Source organism: Halichoeres trimaculatus, unplaced genomic scaffold (genome assembly GCF_033239565.1).
Source record: "Halichoeres trimaculatus isolate MK-OKI-2021-1 unplaced genomic scaffold, fHalTri1.1 fHalTri1_scaffold_8, whole genome shotgun sequence".
Classification (NCBI taxonomy): Eukaryota; Metazoa; Chordata; class Actinopteri; order Labriformes; family Labridae; genus Halichoeres; species Halichoeres trimaculatus.
In genome coordinates this window covers 27,162,224-27,174,387 of record NW_027437186.1, presented here as the reverse complement: position 1 = coordinate 27,174,387, position 12,164 = coordinate 27,162,224, and the positions used below count along the sequence as shown (strand labels likewise).

Sequence of the window (12,164 nt, the reverse complement as noted above, 5' to 3'; positions counted from 1 at the left end):
CACAGGAATTTCCTACAGGATATACAACAAGAGAATAATGATCAGGATCCTATAGAAGCAGCTTTACATATCCCATCTCCCAGAGTGATTTCTGAGACGTTATTTAGACACGTGACAAAAATTTATAACACCCACACCTCGTCCTCTCAGGAGCTGAATTACTCAGAAAACCTGCAGATACTTGTCTTCCAAGATGACGCCATCAAAGAGAAATATTTAGGCCATTCCACTGAATTGGTGCCACTTGTGTCTCCAGGTAATAAAATATATAAATATACAATTAAAGTAAAACTAAAATACATTTTTATGTCAAGACAAATGTTCTGCACATTGATTTGACAGCATATTTAGCAAAAAGAAAAAAAAGAAAAATTTTAACTGCCTTGAACACTGGAAATATAGCATTTGTTGCCTGTCTCTGCTTCCTGAAATTGACTTCACCATCAAATATAATAATTAAAATCCCTTGGAAACTTAATTTTTTAAACACATATTTGTGTTACTCTTTGTCCCAACTATTTTACTGAAATATATAAAATAAAAAGTTAAAATTCACTCTTTAGTAGGGGTGGGAAGAAGGAAATCGTGAGAGGATATAATGGTATTTTTCGTTTGGCAATATCAAAATTGGGATTCTTTGTCAAAAAATTAATTTTAATTCAAATTCAAGTTCTTCATTTCAGTCTTTGGTTATGAACTGGATTGAAAAAAGTTGCCACTTTTTTCCAGCAGAGGGTGAAATGTTTCTCTCTGACTCATGTGATGTGCATTTTATGGGAGAATGTGGCTCCTGATATAGTCTGTAGACATTATCATCATCATTTAACTTTTTCACATGGTCTGGTGTTAAAGATTTGGACTCATCAGACCACAAGTGCTTCTTCCATTGCTCCAGAGTCCAATCTTTATGCTCCCTACCAAATTGAAGCCACTTTTTCCCGTTAGCCTCACTGATTGCTGACTGACAGCGGTCAGACCCTACCATCATCAATGCAAGATCTTGGTGAAAAATTAATGCAACACTGGATGGAAATAAATCTGGTGACATGGCAGAAGCTAATCGAAACAATACCACAGCGAGTGCATACCGTAATTAAAGCTAAAAGCGGTCCAATGAAATATTAGAGTGTGTGACCTTTCTCTTTTGGGCCAGGCAGTATAATATCAACAGTGAACCAAGCTAACACAAACTGCTGCAGAGAAGAAGCTGGAAATTAAATGACAAACTTTTAAACATGCCTTTTAGAGGTCACATGAGTTAAGTTAACAGGACTGAGAAAAATGAAACCCTCTTTAGCTTAGGAACTTAAAAAATGCAAACTGTTCCCTGAGATGAGCCACTATACATTTTGAGCAGTTCGATAGGTTTTTATATTCAGAGAGTTATAACAAGCAAACATCACCGATCTGGTGAAATGGCCCATTAAGGCTTAAAGCTGCTCCGAAAACAGACATGACTCTGCAGTGGAAGTCACTGCATCCACAAAATTAGGTTCAAACTGACCCATGCATAAAAGGAAACCTGATCCAGAAACACCAAAGACTTCTCTGAAGAGAAGAACGACCACAGCAAAGCTCTGGAGTAGAAGAGTACATGGCTAAACAGGCCTGCTGTCTCGACTTTTCAACAGTATTTACTTTTCAAACTCCAGATACTGGTCTCCTGAGCTCACAAATGCTCACATATACAACCATAGCTTTGTTGCTAGTAGCTGGCTAACTAAAGCATCTCCCATTCCGACTCCAGGTGCATCAAGGTTGGATGTTAGAGTTTTATACTTGATATTTATCGCTAACTGTTCAGGCCGTGGAAGTGTTGCATTGTTGTAAATTACTCTTAAGCTTGTAAAGCAGATGGATCAGCCAGATTTCATGTCTAGTCCATCAAAGTGTCAGACAATCTATTCATGGTTGGAAAAATAACCCGACCAATCAGCATCAGGAAGAAGACGCAGCAGCCATGGGTCTGTAAGCCTAAAGGAACTAAAAGGCACTGCAGATTTATAACAAGTTGACAACATTTCTTTATGGAAAAACAAGAAAAAGAAGCATTTATTGATGCAAAAACAGCTGTCTGCTGAAATCAAATAAGCAGTGAGAGTGTTTTGTGCTTTTCTTAGTCTTTATGCTGTCCCTCTGGTGCCCCCATAGAGGCTTCACATGATTTACAGCTAAAATAAAAAAAAAAACTTATCTTACTCTCTGGTGTTTCTGTAAACTCTTTTCCAGCCTCTGCCTGAAATACTTAATTGTAGCTGCTGTCTCTTTAAGACTCCCTGCTCCACAAAACCTCTTCACTTTGATGAGCAAGCTCTCTGGAGGCAGACCTTGGTGTTTGAGGCCCACTGCTTCTGTGAAGATCCTGAGCTATTTCTAGAAAAGAGTCTTTGATCAGTTCACAGACAGATTTAGGGATTTCTAGAACATATGAATATGTAGAGGTTTGAAAATCTGTACATATTTTGTCTGAACATCCAGCTTTGGAAGTTCATATCCGTGTAGAGGAATACCTCCTCTTTAATCAGGTCTAAATTTGTCATACCGCACACCTTGTCAGGTATTATCCCTAACTTTTGCTAAGACTTATAGTTAATGCTGAAATCCCTACACTTAAAACACACACACACACACACACCCACACACACACACACACACACACACACACACACACACACACACACACACACACACACACACACACACACACACACACACACACAAACAAGGGAAAAAAAGCTAAAGAAGGTTTAATTCTTGACATGAATGGTAGGTGGTGTAGAGCAAGTCTGTGGGGAGCTGTATAACATGCAGTATGACAACTATTATCATTAAAGGTGGCAAACACTGGGATCACTACTGTGGAAGGGATGAGCTGCCTGCATGTTAACAGGAGCGCAGCGCAGGATAAATAATTAAAGACAGGATTACATAATGGATGAACTTCCTTCAGATGAGTATTGTTGAGCTGGGAAGGGATGAGGGAGGATAAGAAGCAGGACGGCCCCGCGAGAGTTTGATGGTACAGGGGGCCCCATGGGACTGGGTATATCCAAGTGTGCCCAGGGCCCCTCATGGCAGGCACCAGATCAGAGGAAAGAGTCTCACACCGGGGAGGAAGAGGGAGTGTGAAGGGGAGGAAACAGAGCCATGACTCAGAGCTGTTTGGCTGCGATTGCTCTGCCTGCTGGCTGCTTGCTTTTTCATCCCGGTCTCTAACCTTGATTAACACTTCAGGAAATTAGCGGGGGACCAAGAGCAGGGCCTGGGGGGGAGAGGGTCCTCAGAGATCGGAAAACGTGCCAGAAAGTTGAGCTCTGGGTGGAAAAAAAGAGGCTGTAAAGAGCTTATTTTAAAGAAGCCATATCATAATTATAAATTTTTGAGAAGGAAGAACGAGTGTCTTATTTTAAAGCTGGACTCATCTCAATAGGACACAGTACAGTTATTACTGCTCTGCATGTGTTATTCTGCAGATGCACTGTTACAGATTCATTTCACAAGAGAAGGACAAAACTTTTCCAAAAACTTAAAAGGGTGATTGGAGGAAACCTTCAGTCTGTCACAATCAATCAGAGCAACCAAACACAATGCAGGAGGAGGAAATGCTGGGAGTTCAAGGCTGGTACTTTAAACACTTACATAACGTTACAAATGGCCTATAGCAAATTCCCACCCTTAATTACCATGAGCCAATCACAGTGTGTATAGCCATTCCCATACACTCAGACATTCTTTACCTGTACGTCCATTGAGATACATTGCAGAAAGTCAGTTTTTGTTGAGTTTTATGAAGTTGTTTTTAATATCTCAAGTTTGAAAATGGTCAAACGGTGTTCATGGGGTACATGGAACTCTGACACAAGGTATCATGAGAGGCTGGGTAATGAGGTGCATTTTTTATGCTTTCCTAAGCCCCATCTCAATCATGAACAGTGTCTTCTTTGGATAAAGTTGTGTAAAAGACCACAACGCTAACTAAATGTAAGATAAGATGACATCATATTTGAGGCAACATATTGTCACTTTGCTGGAAAGAAATATGAAGTTACCTTTAGATCTAGAGCCTGTGTGGCAGTCTGACAGACAGTTTGGGATTTTTTTCTTACATTTGCTAAAGTTAGCCTAATGTTAGCCTCGCTTCGTTGTTTATCATGTCACTTTGTTTGGTGGGAGTTCACTGGCCTAGTTTGTTCAAGCTTTGTTTTTTGGTGATCGTATAACATTGTTAGCTGTTGTCCAAAGGGGTCTAGTTAAATTAACGTTAGCTTCTGAAACTTAGCTTCATTAGCTTATCTGTAATAGCCGAGATAACAAAGGTATGCAAATGTCACACTAAATGATTCAATGTAAATACTGTAGCACCAAACTAACTGAGAGACACTCTTGATCAAGCTGTAAAAAGGATGTTATATTTTTGTCCTGACCAATGCTGATCCTCTATCTTATTGTCTGAGATGGTGATGGCAACAAGATGCTGCGTATCACATTTGCATTGGAACCTATAAATTTGGTCTTGTAAGTGAAGCTTTTTACTGAGCTCAACAATAAAAGGATAAATATATTCCTCCAGTGTGTAATTTAGACCCTTTTGGTGACTTCTAGGTGATATGTGATCCTTTGTTACTTAGCCATAGGTAAATTCTGGATTTGTTCAAGCGTAACATTTTCAGTGTAGGTTTTCAAACCTCTACATATTCATATGTTGTAGAAATCCCTGAATCTGTCAGTAAGCTGATTAAAGCACTCTGTTCTAAAATTAGCACAGGATCTTCACTGAAACTTTTCAAGATCCTCATGCATCCTGCTTCTGGATTGTAAATGGGCTACGTATCAGCATCCAATTGGTGCAGAAAGTTAAACCTGGCCTCAAAAAGCTGAGAGTTCAACAAGATCAATGCAAGATTTACTCAACTTGTGACATCACTATTTGATGAATCACTTTAAAGAGGGGGTATTGTGCATTTGTTTTGGTTTTTATCCTGTCCTTGTGGTGCCCCTGTGGTTTATTTACAGGAGTCTGATCACCCAGCACTGGTCTTCAGCTAATTAGATTGGGGTATTCACCCAGACCACAGTCTAAGGTCTAATCATCACTTACTCTTTTGTCACACGAAGGCTCAGTCCTTTAATTCTGCACACATTCTAAGAGGTTATCAGAGCAGGCCTGATGCTTTTCAGGTCTTCAGGTCTTCAGGTCTGCAGGTTTAAAGCTCTGGTTTAAAGCAGGGTTTACAGGACGTGACCTCAGCTTTCTCTTCCTCTGCTGTCTCATAATGTTTTGTGACAGAGTGACTCCAGCCAAGCAGCGTGTCTGAAAGCTGGCCCCCATCCAAGAAGTGTCCCTTTATCGATTCTGGTCTCTTATTGCGCCATCTGAAGCCATTAGGGTTTTAATATTTTTATTATACTTCTTCATTAAACAGCTTCATGTTAAGACACTGCGGTGAAGTAAAACGGCTCATCAGTGTTTAAAGTTCAATCAAAGAGAGATTGTTTTTGTCTCTGAGAGTCTAAAATATTCATCCTTATCGACTTGGATCCATTGTTCCAATTTACCATTTGAATTATTTAAAGAGAGCTGTGTGACCTAATTAAGCCTGATCACTGTTGGGTTAGCAGGAAAAAAAATCTAACATTATTACACAGAGACATTACTGGAACAGGGAATTTCCTGAGTTTTGGGCCGACTTTATTTATCCTCATTTCTGTCTTTAAAGAGACTCATCCATGTGACATAAAAAAGACAAAGTGCACTTAAGGATATGAATGCAAAGAGAAGAGGAGACTGTTTGATGTCAGAGACGAAAGAAATGTTTGAAGAGGATTCAGAAATCTGAAGTCGATGCCAAATTTGTGCTTCTTTGTTTTGAGACTTGTCTGGATTTGAATATCACAACATTTTAATTCTTCTGCTTTTCTCTTAGGAGTCTTCCTTCTTGTTGGTAAAAGAGTGAGAAAGGCTCTGAGTCGTTGATTCAGTAATTACCGCAGAAGATCCTCGGTCACGTGATTTCAGCTGTTGGTGTTTAAGGATGAAGGAGGACAGAGCCAAATGGCACAAAAAGAGATCCGGTGGACATTTGGCATGTTTGTGCTCATACTCGTGCAGTACCACTAGAAACCAAAGGGGGCAGTGTCAAGCAGCTTGACCAACATCTTGTTGCAGAAGACCGTACGCAACGGTTGGAAACTCTAACTGGGCTGAGGGATCAATAGCTACAAGAAACATTTGGATGGGGATCGGATGGGAACATACATCTATACAGAAAAGAAGTCTGAGCACGTAAGTAGTTAGACTCATACCTTTTAAAATGTACAACCTAAGGCCAATGCAGGAATACTATAGACTGCAGTTCCTCAAGTGTCCACTTGGGGAATTTTTAAAAAGTCATAAATGTCAATTTCATAGATATTACGCTTATGATAGCGGGCTTAAAGCTTGCCTCTTAACCTTAAACCACCTTTCTTGGAAGTGGGATCCCAAGTGGATCCCCCAAGTCAAAATATCAGCAGGCTTGTTGGTCAGAAAAATTAGTTTGGATTTAGTTGATAGTCTTAAGTCTTAAGTTCTAGTTTTCTGACTAAAAGGCCCTTTGACAATAAGGTGGGCCATGAGAGATAGGTACAGATAGCACTTTCATATGACATTACACATCAAAGCTCTGTATTATAAACAGACATGTGATGTCACTGAGACTGCTGATAAACACCATACTGGGAGTGTATTTTTTTTTAATAAGTGAAACAAGCATGAATGAGCATGTACTGCCCCCTACAGGCCAGGAGCTCTTTTACTGTGAGGATAAATAGACCCCCTGTACTGTTTGTAGGCAGTCACGGCTGCACGCGCATTTTGGCAAAGAGATCAACCAACAAAAAACACAATTTATAGCTGAAGAACATAACTTTGATGGATAGGCAATGATAGCTTTGAAAGAAATCAGTAAGGGGAAAGATATTCAGAGGAAGAAATCCAGCAGAGAGGGGTTTACTCCCACAAGTCATTTGACGTTAATAACAACTTTATCTGTGGTTATGTTCAGATGGTGAAATATGAGGACATAACTGGTGACGATAAACCAAAAATCCTCCCAAACCAAAGACCAGGAGACAGATCCCCAAGTCTGAGACCTGGGTAATAAATGAGCCAGAAAACTACATCAGGGCAGAGAACTGCACCGAATCTTTCAGAATAATAATGATATGGTATCTTATGATCGATAACAGTTTGATAACAAACCATTGTGTTTACTGTGGACATGAAATCTGTTTCTTTAAACTTCGTAAGTGTTGTATTTAGTCATAACCTTGGCTCCAAACCAATGTTTTCATAAATTACACAAAGCAAACTGGTAAACTGGATTCAGGTTTTATCAGTTAATATGACTTATTTACAGTGACACCTGGATAACTGAGGTTGATACAGAAACACATTTAATAACTCAACTACAGACAGCTCTGGTGTTTCAGTGAAAAGTGTGACTTTGTTAACTGGAGACCTCTTTATTCGAAACACTGGTTGCTCTGTAACGCTCATGATCCTGTTAGAATTCAGTTAGCTGTCAGATCATTTCTGAAAGCCAACCACAAAACAACCAGACATTTTTATTCTGTTTCCAATTTGAATTCAGAGTTTAGAGAACAATAACTCGCCTGAATGAATGGAAATGAATAATTACAAAATGTCTATTTGCAACAGTTTTGTCCTCTAACTTTGCATCATTTGCTGCACTTTGTTGCAACTTGATGCCTTTGTTTCGATTATTATTTTTTGTTACTACTATTTTATAAGTTTACAAGGATTTCTGAGCAAACATCTTTCCTCTAGTTGCAGCCTTACACTCTGAATCCTTCCCCCTTGTTGGTCACCACTCTCCTCTTTCTTCTCCATGCACCTGTCTGAGCTGAGCAGTTAAGTGTACTGTTCTTTAAAAAAAACGAAAAAAGGAACTGCCTCTGTCTTGATTTCTCCCCTTCATCCTGCTGCTGTCATCTTTCACTCTCAATCTTTGAACCCACAGAGAGTCGCTTTGGAAAAACTGGCGCTGTCACCTCTGCCTGTTTGAAAGGTATCATAATATGTGTGAAATTGCCTTTCTTGTGACAGGATGGAAGAAAACGCAGCTCGGATCTGACTATCAACAGGTAGTCTTTGGAGAGAGTGGGCTCAATGTCATTTAAAGGAGAGAAGCTGATCTGATTGAAGATGTATGAGGCTATTAACTACGCATGAGAGAAGTTCATTATAAGAATTCATATAGGGAATGATGAAGAAAGGCCTGGTAGTTTCACAAAGCTCAGTGAATGTCAAGGTTATCAGTTTGACATTTTTACGCTGGAGTTGCTTTTGAGCAAGTGTTGGTGTTGAGCTTATGTTGACATTTAATAATGCAAAGCCAACAGTATCTTTTGAGTCTTTAAATTGAGTGTATTTTTGCACTCTGAAGAAATGTCAGCTTCAAATCCTCCTTTCTTGTCATTATTTTTTCCTCATCTCAGACAGAAAAATCGTTGGTATTCTTCTTTCTGAGTGTCTTGTGGTTATCTCCCAGTCCTAATGTTGTGGTGTTAAGGCATAAAGGTCAGAGGATGCATGTTTCTTGTGTTTTGGTAAAGTTGGGGACAGAAAAGTTAGGGTTACAGAGTTCTGTGTAAAGAAGTCAGACGAAGAGGACAGTACCTGAGCCTGGATTGGAAGCTACAGCTGAGACGTGTCCTGTGCAGGCCTGTGGTCCTGTCACAGAGTTACACAGCGTAGGCAGGAGCTGCTTTCAGATGCATACCCAGGGACCAGTATGGGGCAGCAATCTGAGTTCCAGGCCCCCTCACTTTTAGGAGGACCTTGAAGTGCTAAAAGTGATCTCCAGCATTTGTTTCAGGCAGCAGAGGGTGACATATAGAGTCTGACGGCAGCCTCAAACTGTCTGCTGGTTCGGGACATCCTGTGGAGCACAGGAGCCCACCTGGGGCTAAAAAGAAGACTTTGACATGTTGCTGCCGCAACTGCAATATTGATGCCCAGGGTGAGGTGTGAAAAGCTTTCTGAACTGCCCATTGTGGAGTGTGTGAGGGGGCTGACCTTTATGCTTTCAGGACACACAGACAGATATTACTCTGGGGCAAGATCTGAAGTTTGTGTTCAGACAGAAAGTGATACAAGACGGGATTCTTTGATAAGCTGCTGTAAGACTCTAGACCCCAGAACCCATCTGCTGTCATCCCATGGTTTAAGAGGTATCCTGAGAAGCTAGGATAAAGTTGAGTCATCTTAGAGCGGATTATCAGCTAAACTTCAAACTTCTTCTGTTATGATGATGATTCAGAGTTTCAAATGCCTTTACTGATCTCAGGCTGATGTCTTTGAAACCCTCATTTAAGCTACTGTCTCTTTAAGAAACTTCACACAATGTGGAACTCAGCATTTCAGAACCCTCCATCACTGTTCGTACTGAGTGTGTGCAGATTTTGATCAAAATAGCACTTGATTTTCAGAAGATATACTGAAATGATTCGGTCAATGCATAAGGATCCCCTAACTGGTTTGTGACACATTGAGGGGACAGGGTTTCAAACATTAAGGTCTGCCCGTAGCGCGGCCCCCCTCCCCCCAGACTGCCAGAGGGCTGGCTAATCAGAGGGAAGGGCAAGCCTCAAAGAGACAAATTCTTGTTGTTTGTTTTCAAAATATCACAAGATTGACCTTGATTGATTATAAGACAACCCCCTCTCTTTTCAGGACAGATTTTCAGAAAAAGACTGATACCCAAGGTTTAGTTTGTGACTGTTTTTTATTGAAATTCTGAGACAATCATTGAAATAAAGAAGACTGCTTTACTTTTTGGCTCTAAATCTAATCACTAAGATCTGTGTTTGGAATGTAATTCAGATGACAGCTCTGGTAATGGGCATGTCTTTGTTTTGTTTCTCAATAACAAACCCAAAAACACCCCTGTCAATCTCTTGGTAATGCCATCTTTGAGGACCATGATAAACTTTTCTTTTTCAGTTTGTATTTTTCAGATGGTCTTAATGGACACGTAGACTTCGGATAATATGCTCCGGAACTCCATATTTTTTGGCTGCCTGACAGTTGTTTGAGGTCTCTGCTGCATTGACCATCATTATCTTTACATAAGCATCATAACTCTGCCCCAGTTGTCAAAGCGAACCAAAAGCCCAACTTTAGGTCCACTTTGCTCTGGATAATCACCGCACCTCTCCATTTGTCATCTCCTGTCCTTAGCTCCTGTCACTGTGTCTCTGCTGTGATTGACAGATCACCACTGCCATAGTGACGTCAATGGCTTTATAAAAAGCTGGCGCTCTCTGCTGTTGCTGTCATGTGGCAACCCTGGGCAACGATAAGCATGTGCCAATGCTCAGGCCCTGATTTTAAGATGACCCCCCCCAACTTTTCACATTATTTTCAACTAAAAAGACCTCACCTTTTTAGGTCAACACAGTAATACCCCCTTTCTACACAAAATTTTATTTATATTTAATGGGTTCTGAAATTAGAGTCTGCCACAACAACTCTTAAGGACATACTTGGCAAAGACTTTTTACTTGTGACTAACCTACATCAGCCCCTGTTTGACTTACTGTTTACTGTGAAACTGAGACTCACAACAAACAGGTTAACAGACATTCCTCTAAAGGTTGGAATGAACCAAAAACTGTCAGTTTTGTTGCTGCTATCTGGACAGTAAATAATAAGGAAGTTATGGCTGCTACAGACTCTAAAATTGGCACTCACTCTCAAATACCTCTGTCTTTAATTGTGTGAGCAGAGAGGTTGCTGGGCTCTACTATCGGGGTCTGTGCATTTATGTTCTCCATATATTTTACATCTCTACCTGGCTGCATCACAAACTTTCACTAGAGATGAAGTTAAGGTGCCTGTAAGCATCAGCTCAGCCTCCTCGGGGGCCAACGTGTGCAGCTGTGTATGTGGGGCAGCGGCCAAAAGAAGAACAACCTTAAACATAAAACAGATGTCCTCGGCGTTCTGTCTTTCTTGTGAAGAAGACTAGTAAAAGCGCTGACACCCACTCTCAGTCCAGGCACTTTAACTGCCGAGGTCACACCTTCATAAGAACAAAGACGTCTGACTCCAGCTGCCAAAAATAAAATGAACTGCGAGACCCGGCATTTGCTTCGCCTGAGCACTTCGGATCCTGAGGCCATCATCGCAGTGGGAACGCAAACTTTCATCAGAAAGGGATGGATTTGATCTAAAGGGGAAAGTACTAAATGTTAAATCTGAAGGCCTGTCCATCTATCACAGTAAGAAAGGCATATGGGCTGTAACGATATCACTGCTGTGAAGCACACCCACACTTTCTGATGTGTAAGACAGATACAGTATCTGGAGGTGACTTTCTGCTGCAGAGAACAGTAGTGGGAGGCTTTTTGAAATTTGGGCAGCGAAGAAACTCGATCCCTTTGATAAAACCCAGGATAGACAGCTCTGAAGTGAAGTTAGCTGGAGAGAGCGCTAACTTTCGCATGCAGCCACACTGAGCCACAAAAAGAGAGGAGTCTGTTGAGGTCATTGTTAAACCCTGAAGTATAGGATCACAACAAGAGATTTAGAGAAGAGGAGAAAAAAAAACACTTTACCGGTCCAACACTTACTGAAAGGGAACCACAGGGGGGAACTCGTGCTGTGCTTTAAAGTTTCTGGACCTATGTGTTCAAAAATAAAAAAGAAACTCTGCAGCAGAAATGATCCAGGCTGCTCATACTTACAGTGCACTTATAAGAATTATTTAAAGAGGCATCAGCTGTCCGGTAAACTCTGCTGTGGGTGCAGGATTGGACGAGGACACCCAGGTGAGTTTTACCCCTGGGGTTTTTATGAAACTTAAGTATCGGGGTCACTCAGGTTCACTTCACTCCTGAGACAAAGACTTGTTTCAATATAAAGGATGGAATTTATTTGTTATCTTCCTTTCTTTAAAGGGGGGTGTTGTACCATTTTATTCTTAATTCTATGCCTCTGTTGCCCCCGTAGAAGCTTTACATTATTCGATTCACAGCTAAAAAAAAAAAAAAAAGACAACATCAACCCTTTTCTGAACAGCTTGCTCAACATGAGATTAACACAATCTGTGACATCACTAGTTGGTTAATCTCCTTAGGGGGGATACTGTGCTTTTTTT

At 40.6% G+C, this 12,164-nt stretch overlaps 1 protein-coding gene across 2 annotated transcripts in view; it reads right to left on the bottom strand.

Annotated features, from left to right (window-relative positions):
• Positions 1-12,164, bottom strand: part of LOC141795611 (transmembrane protein 121) — a 110,276-nt gene that overhangs the window by 77,951 nt on the left and 20,161 nt on the right. The gene's annotated exons all lie outside the window — the stretch shown is intronic.